The sequence below is a fragment of the Equus asinus genome, chromosome 8 (assembly GCF_041296235.1).
Source record: "Equus asinus isolate D_3611 breed Donkey chromosome 8, EquAss-T2T_v2, whole genome shotgun sequence".
In the NCBI taxonomy this organism is placed as follows: Eukaryota; Metazoa; Chordata; class Mammalia; order Perissodactyla; family Equidae; genus Equus; species Equus asinus.
In genome coordinates this window covers 37952363-37963376 of record NC_091797.1, presented here as the reverse complement: position 1 = coordinate 37963376, position 11014 = coordinate 37952363, and positions in this window count along the sequence as shown.

Genomic DNA, 11014 nt, shown 5'->3' with positions numbered 1-11014 from the left:
TACAGATAGTAATTGCAAATGTGGACAAGAAATATTTACAGAATAACCTCTTATTTCACCTTCGTTTTTATCCTGATATTTAGAGCCCTCCAGCCATCCCCACTAGGCATTTATCAAAGGTTGCACTTAATATCTGCCCCCCTCTAAATCCACCCTGCTCTTCTCTGGGGTTCCATATTAAATGAGTAACATCAGTACCCACCCAGGTACCATGGATGTCGTCTGTGATTCCATCCTTCCACCACCCACCTCTAATCTCTCTTGACTCTCTGTGTCTCTCCACTCCTCTGCCATTGCTGTCACTTAGATCACAGTTCTGAGATGTTGCCTGGCTGCCCGCCACAGCGTCCCTCCACGCTCTCCCTCCCCAAGCCCCTCTCCAAATCACGTCCACAGTGAGAGTTCTAAGGAGCAACTTGGCATCAGCCACGCACAAGGTAGAGACAGTATGTTATGAAGCATGATAAATAGTGGACTATATGTGGGTCCTGGCACCAGAAAGTCTTTGAATTCCAACTATGTAACCTTGGGCAGATTACCTCTCTGAGCCTGGCCCACACTCTCACCATAGCCCTCAGCACCATACCACTCCACAGGTGAGAAGAAACAGTGAGCCCAAGGGAAAGGGTGAGTGACTCCCTAAGTCTAGAGCAGGACTGGCCGAGGCTGTACAACCAGTATCTGCTCAGGAAGTGATGGAGAAATAAGCTAGAAGGAACCTGGTTCCCTGAAGACTTTATGGAATGGAGCTCTGGAAATTGCCTACCTTCAAAATTTACATGTGAGGACAATAAGCTTCTATCTTAAGTCATTGCTACTAGGGGAGAGGGAGGGCCTTTGGTACTCCCAGCTGAACCCAATTCTAAGTGATATATCATTGATCCATATCAGGTCTCCTCCTCCCAGGCTAGGAGATGAAGTTGGATACAGGAGAATAAGTTTTGGACTCCTATCTCTCTCTCTCACACACACAGACACGTTTTATCATAACTTTTATAGCACAAGACACTGTTCGAAGAGTTTTGCAAATGTTATGTTATTCATATTCCCATTCTATAGATGAAGAGACAGGCACAGAGATATTAAGTAGCATTCCAAATTCATATAGCTAGTAAGTAGTACAGCCCATGGGGCTAATACTGAGTACCAATTTGTTTTATGGTTTTTTTCTGGTTTTTATTCTTTTTGTACTTCTCTCTATAAAACCCCAAAAAGTCACGTTGCGGGAGAAATCAACGTCTGTGTAATTGTGAAGAACTATCACTTAGGAAAGCATTCCAAAATTTCCTGCAGGTCTATACCAGAGATATGATGTTTTTGTCTCCCCTCCCCCACCATTGTACTGAACACCTGTGGTACTTCTGTCCACACCACGTCTATGGTGCTTCTCAAATACGACTACTCCTTACATGGTAGTTATTTGTGTTCAGATCATGTCCTTTACTAAACAGCTAGCTTCTGAAGAATCTCTTTTGTAACCAAAACAGGACTTGAAATTAATCTATTAGCTATACCATTCAGGATACTGAGAATACATTGCAACTTGATGGGAAAAATTAGCCACCAAAAAAATGGTTTTATCTTTAAAGTGCACTTTGGAACAGTGGAGTATGATAGTAACCTCAATGGGAAAAAAATACAGAATAATTTGGGTGAGGGATGAAGACAAGTGGTGACTTCACAACTTTATTGGGTAAATTTACAGATTAGAAGAGGCCCAGGCACCCTTAGTCATCTGGCTGGCTCGGAGAAACTGTTCAACTGAATCACCATAGAGTTTTCAAGGCAAGACAGAAATGATCCTTACCAGGTTTTCCTGCATTCCCCACACTGAGTGATCTATTTAGGGACTCTGGATACAAAATTAACATCAGTCTGCTTTGCCTTTGTGCCTGAATACTCTAAGACCCAAGCTCAGACTGCACCTTCCCCTCATTTTATACTATGATGTTCTCTCTTCGCTGTGGTTTTGCTCCTGTGCCATTCAGGACAAATCCCAAGTGGATATGGAACTTGTAGCTCACATGCAGTTTCTAATGTGAAGTGAGAATTCGGAAGGAGACAGTGCCAAATCCAACTGTCTGATAAAAGTTTCTCTCCAGGATATATTTACCAAAGTATTTAGCTCTCTGATTATGCTTGTATATAACTGGAATTTGTCTTCCAAGGTAGGGCCTGTGTCTGTGTCAATGCAGGGTCAAGGTGTGTTTTATTTATCACGTGATACTCAGCTCCCGTCTGACACACGGACTCTCAATAAAATTTGCTGTTAGAAGTAAAATATGGGTTCTGACGGAAGATACAATTGATCTTCACTGTGGTAGATGAACTCCTGGTGTAAGAATTAAGCTCTTCATTTCTTCTTTCATTGATTCAACCAAACTCCTTCAGGCTCTGCCCGAAGGCATTACACTACCAATTAATATTTTTTTTTGGCTTTTTTTTTTTTTTGATGGGTTTTCTCATGCTCCAGAAATGTTGAGCTCTGATTGAAGGCGCTGCCACACTCCTCACACTGATAGGGCCTCTCGCCCACGTGGACCCCCTAGTGCTGGATGTGGGTGGGGCGCCGGTTGAAAGTTTTGCGACACTTAAAAGGCCTCTCGTCCGTGAGGACCCACGAGGTCAGAGCTCCTGATGAAGGGCCAGCGCAGACTTCACGCGCACGATCTGCTCCCGGGGCCGTCGCACAGCTGAAGCGCAAGGTCGGCCCTGAGGAAGACAGAGGCGCCCGGGCCTTGACGGGTCACAGACGGCAGCACGGCTGCGCATGCTTATGGCCGCTCCCCATGTGCCTGCGCCTGGCTGTGCGAAGGCTGGGCAGCCGCGGAAAACGCTGTGCGAGCTCCCACCGCGCGCTTCCGGGGGCTCAGTCAGGTACGAGCGCTGCGGCATCGCCTTCCTCCAATCGGCACACGCATACGGCTTTTCCCAGGGGTGGATCCGCCGTGGATTCGTGGATTCAGAGCCCCGAGGAGTGGATGAAGCCCCTCCTACACTCACCTTAACGTGAACCTTTTTCCCACGTGGCTCTGCTCCACTGCTTTGCTAAACGACCCGCGCATTCACTGCTACTGTCACATGTGGGACCCTGCGAAACTTTAATTCGAGGTCTGCGTAGAATGTTTTAGGTTTTACTTCAAGTATTCCCTCCTCTAAAGCCAACTTCTTTTGCTTGCATTTAGTCTCCATATTTTCAATCTTGGATTCTTTATCTGAAATGCAAAAGAAATGTGTCAATCCTGCACGCCACTCAAACAGGCAAAAACTCTGAAAAGTGACTTCTGATGATGAAAACATGAGAAAAGAGAACAAGAGGCCAAATAGAAGAATAAATTCTTTGTCTCCTGAAGGAATGGGTAGATGTTAGTTCTGCCCACATATCTTCATTTATTCGTTCAACTAATAAATATTTTGTAGCCATAGAGTGGAGTGAGAAGATGGATAAGGCAGAGTTTTGATGGAAGCAGAAACTAATAAAAATGGGCACAAAGATTGCCTATATGTCTCTAGCTGGCAGTGCTTTCTATCCTGCATCTCAGAAGAAATTCTATTCCTCACATGTCTTTGGAACTGCACGTGGTTTTGGAGGTTCACACTTGACCTGGGTCTTTGTGAGCTGTAGCTGGATGACTGAGGATGCCCACAATGTTCTCAGAGGAGATTCTTCCTTCAAGATGGTGTCCCTTTTATGGGGTTGGGCTGGAATCTGAATCAGTGGGTTTCTTTAGAAATTATTATGGGAATTAGGGTTAAATCCTTTGAGAAGAGACTTAGGAGACACAGGGCTGAGAAGAAGGCATAAGTGCTTCTCAAACATTCAAGAGCTACAGGGGGGATGTTAGAAAATGGTAAAGAAAAACTCCAATGATTGATTATTTCAGCTTAGCCCAGTGGGGAAGAAATTTCTCAAAGGGCTTCCCCACCCACCACTAACCTGTTACTGCCCTTCATTCTGACTTTCTACCTCCCAGCCTTCCACTTGCCCACATGCTCTTGATCCGTTAGTCTTTCTTTCCCAAAAGGTCACAGCCTCTTCTTCACTGTGTGGGTGATGTTCTCTCACCAGGGCCTGGAGCTCCTCTAGCAGGATGGTTGGGAAGTGCTCCAGTATCTGCTCCTTGCTGTGTAGTGTTCTGGCTGTAGCTTCCAATGGCAGATTTCCCAAGATGGATCAAAGTCACTCAGGCCCAAGGGAATCCTAGTAGCAGAGGTGTTGTGCTGTCTGCAAATTTCCTGGTGTGAAGGACTCTTTCCAGGCAGGCTGGATTCCTGATTCCATGTAAAGCTGTTTTCCCCACCTTGACTTGTGTAGCCCTTTTCTATTCAAGAGGGAACTGGCATGGCCACAACTGGGAACTTCTCTTGGTTCTCCAGATGGTCTGAGCTTCAATAATTTAGTAGCACGTGCACTCTGCCTGGAGTCTGGGATTCAAGAAGACTCCCATTCACCATCTTGTCTTCAGAGATAGTCCTATCTTTTAAAAAATGAAATAAATACATACATCCATATATAATAAATATGTATATATATATATATATATATGCACACACACACACATGACAAGGGATTAATATCCAGAATATAAAGAACTCCTGCCCACCAATAAGGAAAGGTTAAAAAGTCCAAAAGAAAAGAAAAGAAAAAGTCCAAAAGAAAAAGGATATGAATAAGGAATTCACAAAGGAGGAAAAGCAAATGGCCAATAAAATTAAGAGATGCATAATTTTAATTTCATTAGTATTAGGGGTTAAAAATAAAAAAAAGATCCCATTACATACCTAACAGATTAGCAACTATTTAAAAGTTTGATAATATAAACATTGGCAAGGATGTGTGATATGGGAATGTAAATTGGCACAGCCAATTTGGAGGCTCTTTAGCATCTGTTAAAATTTTCAATGCACATATGACATGTTAATTCTATCATCCCTACTATCATTGAGAACTGGGATTCTTGACACAGGAGAAAACTGGTTGGCAGCCTCTAAGATGTCCTCCAATGATCCCACTTCCCGGTATTCAAGGCCATGTATAATCCTCTCCCTTTAATTAACTTGCTTCTAAGCAACAGAATACAGCAATGTCGAGGGGATGTCACTTCTGTGAACAGGTTACAAAAAACTGTGACTTCTGCTTGCTAGCAGATGCTCTCCCTTGGGAATTTTGGTGAAGCAAGCTGTCATGTTCAAGAGGCCTACATGACAAGGAACTGAGGGCGCCCTCTTGCTAACAGCCAGCAAATAATTGAGGCCCTCAGTCCAAGAACCTTCAAGGAATTGAATTCTGTCAACAACCATGTGAACTTGGATCCTTCACTAGTCAAGCCTTCAGATGAGACACCTGCCCTATCAACACTCGATTTCAGTCTTGAGAGACTCTGAAGCAGAGGACCCAGCTGATCCACGCCTGGATTCCTGACACATGGAAACTATGAGGTAATGTGTGTTGTTTTAAACCACTAAGTTTTTAGGCAATTTGCTACACAGTGATAACTAATACAAGAGTAGAAAAAAATGTAAGAGAGAAGTAAATACAGTCATGCACTGCACAACGATGTTTCAGTCAATGACAGACTGCAGATATGGTGGTCTCATAAGATTAGTACCATATAGCCTAGGTGTTTATTAGGCTATATCATCTAGGTTTGTGTAAGTGCACTCTGTGATGTTCACACAATCATGAAATCACCTAACACATTTCTCAGAACGTACCCCTGCTGTTAAGTGACACATGACTGTAGCCTATCGTCCTGAATTTGAATTGGAAGTATTGATATATATATATATATATGCCCTAGGTTTTTCTACTGAAAAGGCTTAGCAACAATGACCAGCTAAAAAATGAGCCTCCCCCAATACCTCATTTGTGGTTATGTGCATTTCTCCAAAAAGAAATCAAGACTCCTGGGAGATATGGCTGAATCCAGATCTGAGACAGGAAATATATGACATGAGCCCGAAACATCTTGTCACACCATAAAGCAAGGAAGCCCCTGACTATGAAGGTCTCATGTCAGAAGGACTTGGGAGCTAACTTGAAGAGCTTCCCACTTGAAGATGGAAAATCCGAGCATCAGTAAAGATAATGACAGCAGTGGATTCAAACACTTCAAGTGTGTTTACATCCATGAGTTCATAATTATTAGTATTTTTAAAAACTGAATTAGTTACCTTTAGAGAATGCTAGAGAACCAACTAAGTATTTTGAAAACTGGTAAATAAAAGGAAACAATCAAGCATTTACCCCGCCTTTTCCATGTGAACTATACCACTCAGTAACAAAATAGGTGATAAGAAGTTTCTTTTAATAAATGTATTCTTCTAGTGAATAAAGAAGGAATGATGCAATTAGAATATCACAATTTTGCCATCCATTATGAATTAATGGATAAAGACACTATTCATCCATGGCTGCTAACATCACAAAAAGAAACCAGACATTCCTTCCTGATTGAAGAAAATGACACCATGATGAAGTGGTCTTGCCCAAAAGGCTGAACTTGTATATGGTCAAGCCTCTAGATTGAATTACCAATTCCCAGGAAATACAGAGACAGAGAAAGATTTTAAACCACACTACAGGGAGGCATTCATCAAAACGCAGACTGAGCAACTACAGGATAAACAATCCCCGCCCCCCGCCAGCCATAACAAATACAATGCAATGGGGAGAAAGAGAAATGAAAGCGATATCTAATTAAGAGATTAAGAGACAAGACCTATCAGTCAAGCACAGTTGTAGGCAGCATGGGGATCCTGATTCAAACAAACGTAAAAAAATGAAGACTGGAGGGGCATTAGCTGGCGTGCCCTTTTAAAAACCATGTGTCCTTGAGGCTCCTGTCTGGGCTGTGCGCCAGCACTCACGATAATAACAGACCTGGGCTTGGCCAACCCCACTGCTTTCTCATGGGAGAGTTAGCACCAAGACCCTGGCGGTCTGAAGGAATATAGAGGCCCTCCAGAGGGGCTCTGGTCCTTGGAATGCAGGTCATATACGGACGATCCCCCTTGGCAAGCATGCAGCCTTTGTTCCTCCGCCTACTTAAGCAAGCTTCTCTAGGGGGCGATAGCGGGTACATGTTGCTGTCCAGCCAGCCGCCACTGGACCTTCCCTGTAACTCCCAATAAACCCATATGTGTTGTTCCCTGTCTCCAGGTCTTTTCTTTGGTCTCTTGGCAACCTATCCCACACTGCTCACCCAGATGGGGGTGTGGCGGAACAATGACATAAGAATTGGTTTGTAAACACTTCCTGGATATGCAATGATACAAAGAATAACTACTGAATTTTTAGGCGATAAAGGTATTATCGCTATGTTTTTAAGAGTTTTTGTTAGAGATACATACTGGAATATTGACAGGTAAAATAATACATCTGGGATTTGCTTCAAAATAGCTAGGGAAGGGAGGAAGTGGATGTGGATATACATGAAACAAGACTGGTCATGAGTTGCTAACTGTTGAAAGTGGATGTACCGCATGGAAGGATTCATTATACTATTCTTTCAACTTTTATCAATGTTTTAAATTCTCTGTAGTAAAGAACTTTTTACAAATGTACATATGCTATGTTCCTGCACTTATTGTGCTCAAGGAGGCAAGTTCAAGACCTGTCACTGCAGTGTTGTTTCTAAAATGTAGTGAAAAACAGACACAACCTCAATGTCTTTCAATAGAACTGTTAAACCGTGCTCTCAGTTCTGACTAGGGTGGCAGTTAAAAGGCATCCAGCCCAGCCTGACAGCATTGATTTAATACTCCGCAGCTTCTTATCTGAAATGGGGTCAAGAGCACAGAGGGTGCCTTTAGTGCTACAAGCTGTGTGGACCTTGGGCGAGTGAACAGTGCCAGGCACCTGGTGAGGGCTATACAAGCATCTATTAGTAGTGGTCGTAGTATGGTATTTATTCCTGAAATGCAAGCATTTATCCCGTCTTGGTTCACAGCGCAGCCCCCCGCTGCCCTCATCCCAGGACTCACCCAGGGCGGGACTGAGCTCTGTCTCAGACTTTTATCACTTGGTGGCGCCTGGGACCTGGGCAAACCTGGCGTCACGGCCCCACTCCCCCGCCCGCTACGCAGATACTTCCGCTTCCTCTGTAGGCTGCTCTGAAGTTGTTTCACTTCGTTGGCCTCCTCCCTTTGGGTCCATCCAGAGCAAAGAGGCAAATTGGAGACTCTCTTCCTTCCCCCTCCCAAAAAATCCTGGGACCTCCCGTTCGATACAGGCCTGGCTTTTCCCTTCCAATTCCTAGCCCCACCCTACCCCCACTTGTTACAAATGGATTTCACTTAAGGGAGAGCACCAAGAGAGCTAGAGAAGAAGAGCTCTAGTTATCAAAATATTGCTTTGGAGATCTCTACTTATCCACCTGGACTTTTTCTCTTTCCACAAGAGCACAGAGAGGTGAAGTAACTTGTCTCAGTCACACAGCTAGATAGTAACAAACAGCAGCGGTGCTCTGCTACCAAGTAGCAAACTTGACTGTCTCCAGTTCGCCCACGCCTCCACTTTGCCAGCCCTTCCTTCCCATCAGGCGCTGGCTGCCTGCAGTCCCTGTACCTCGCCACCCTCACTCCCCAGGCTCTCACCCAACCATTAACATCACCTGACTCTGCAGGAATCTATCCATTTCTTCTTGCGTTCTAACAGGTTATCTGCTGGACACCCTCCCCAGTGCTTTCGGGACACAGCTAGTCACTCAAAATAATTACTCTGACATCTATTTGTGTGGCATCACCTATGATTTCTAGGTGAGGAAGAAAAGAAGAATTTTCCAGGTGGGAAAACAAAGTTTCCAGGCACTTAGTAGGAAAGAGCACTAGAAGGGGACTCAGTTGGTCTGGATCACAGACCTTTGCTCCCTCACAGGCACTCGAGGTTGAGCAGTCACTTCATTCTTCATTCCACCGCACTCAGTTTACTCAGCTATAAATGTGAATGGCAAATACACATACCTTTCTCTTCTGGGGTGATTGTGAGGATAATTTGACAAACCCAACGGGACAGCTATTTTTATTCCATATCTTAGGGCCTTTGCATCGGCTTATCCCTCTTCCTGAACGTCCTCCCAGACAGCACTCTGCTGACTCCCCACCCTCCTCCAAATCTTAGTTCAAACGCCTCCTTCTTAATGAAGCCTCCCGAGCACTCGATGAAACCTCACTCCTTTATCCTGCTCCACCTTCTTCTGTTTCCAAAGCACTTTATCACTTTTTAACATACTACACAATTTACTTATGCTCATTGTTTATTGTTTTTCTCTTCTGCTACAATGTAAACTCTGCAAGGGCAGGGACCTGTGTCTGCTTGTTCTGTTCTGATGTGTCCCACGCCTGCTGGCCAAAGCGGGGCTCAGTGGATGCTTGCTGATTAACTGAGTGCCCCTACCCACTGCCTGAACCTCCCTCTCCTCCAGGTCTCTTGCTGCTCCTCTGATCACAGGCACTGAAAATGCTTCCTGTCACTGTCAGTGAGGCTGAATGCAGGGAAGCTGTGGCATCAGCTATTATAACACTTTGGACCAGATCGGTGGAACAGAATCTGAAAAAACGAAACATTCCCGACTTCTCCCTTCAATTTTCTCCTCACTGAAGCCTTGCCCTGTCCGGCCCTCTCTTCTTCCTCTCTCTCTCACCCCCCTCCCCAACAGGTGATCTGCTGTTCTTTGTTCTTCTCCTTTACCCCTTTGGCCTCTATTTTGTGGCTGATTTCTCTGTGAGCTTTTCTTTGCCTTTCTGAGCAGTGAGAGAGGAAGTGGCTGTCTGAGCACTGGGGTTGGAGTCCCAGAGGCACCAAGCCCAAGTCGAGTGTTGAAGGTAGATGTGGTATGTAGAAGCACCCTAGGTAAGGACACCTCAGCCGAGACCTCGTCCTTGTGTCCCGAAATGCTCAGAGACCAAGAAAGGTAAGGACTGGCAGGTCCACAGTGCGCTCGTATACATGCAACAGCTCCTGGCCCGTGTTCCCTGGGAGCTCCTGTGCAGAGGAGGCAGGAGGAAGAGCAGAAGCTCTGCAGCAGCAGCTTTTTTCCTGAAGCAAACTTTTGTAGGTACTGTTTAGGCTGCCTAGGTAAAGACTGCTGAATTTGCCTGTGCCAGAGCAGAGGACACTACCTTGTCTCCCAAACCCACCTCACCCCACCTGCCCACTGCACTTCAGGGTATCTCACTCCTCCTAAGGTGGGGCAGGCAGTGGGTCCAGGTGGGGAGCACAGGTTTAGGGACTTCACACTGATGCAGAGGTTGCAGGAGGAAGGCGGATGGGAAGGAAACTGATTTGCCTGGCACCTCTAGCAATTCTGAAGGACCGTATCAACATGCAGGGCTGTCTGAGGCCTGATACTCAGAGTGGCTCCATGAACCAGTAGCATCAGCATCACCAGGAACTTACTAAACTTGCAGATTCCTGGGCTCCATTCTGACCTTCACGCTAGAATCTGTACTTTAAGAAGATCCCAGGTGATTTGTAGATACTCTAAAATCTGATAAGCATTAGTCTAGATAATCTGAATTTAGCTAATTGCTCTATTCACAAATGAAATAGTCAACGAATTTTAGAGGTTTTTTTTTTGTTATGGTCTCTAAGCTATAAGGAAAACCAAATATATACACATATATATACATACACACATATACTTTTAACATTTTTTATAAACTTTGAAGACAAAGGTTTAGCACAGTATACTTTTAAGCTGAACTTTTATTTCCTCCCTTTTGAAATTCTTATTCAGATTTTGACTGTGGAGAAAAGTATAATGAGACTATCAGTAGAGGCATTTAATAGCCTACTTAGTTCTAACATACTTATAATTCCACCTATATTCAGTAGATGGTATTATTTCTTATGTAAATCATAGTGCACGTTTATTGAGAGCTATGTTTTAAGTGCTTTAAAAGTTTGTATTAATATAATCTCATGTATCCTATGAGAAGGATACTGTTATCGTCCCCTGTTTTACAGATGAGGACACCATAGCTTAAGGGCATTCAAATAAATTGCCCAAAG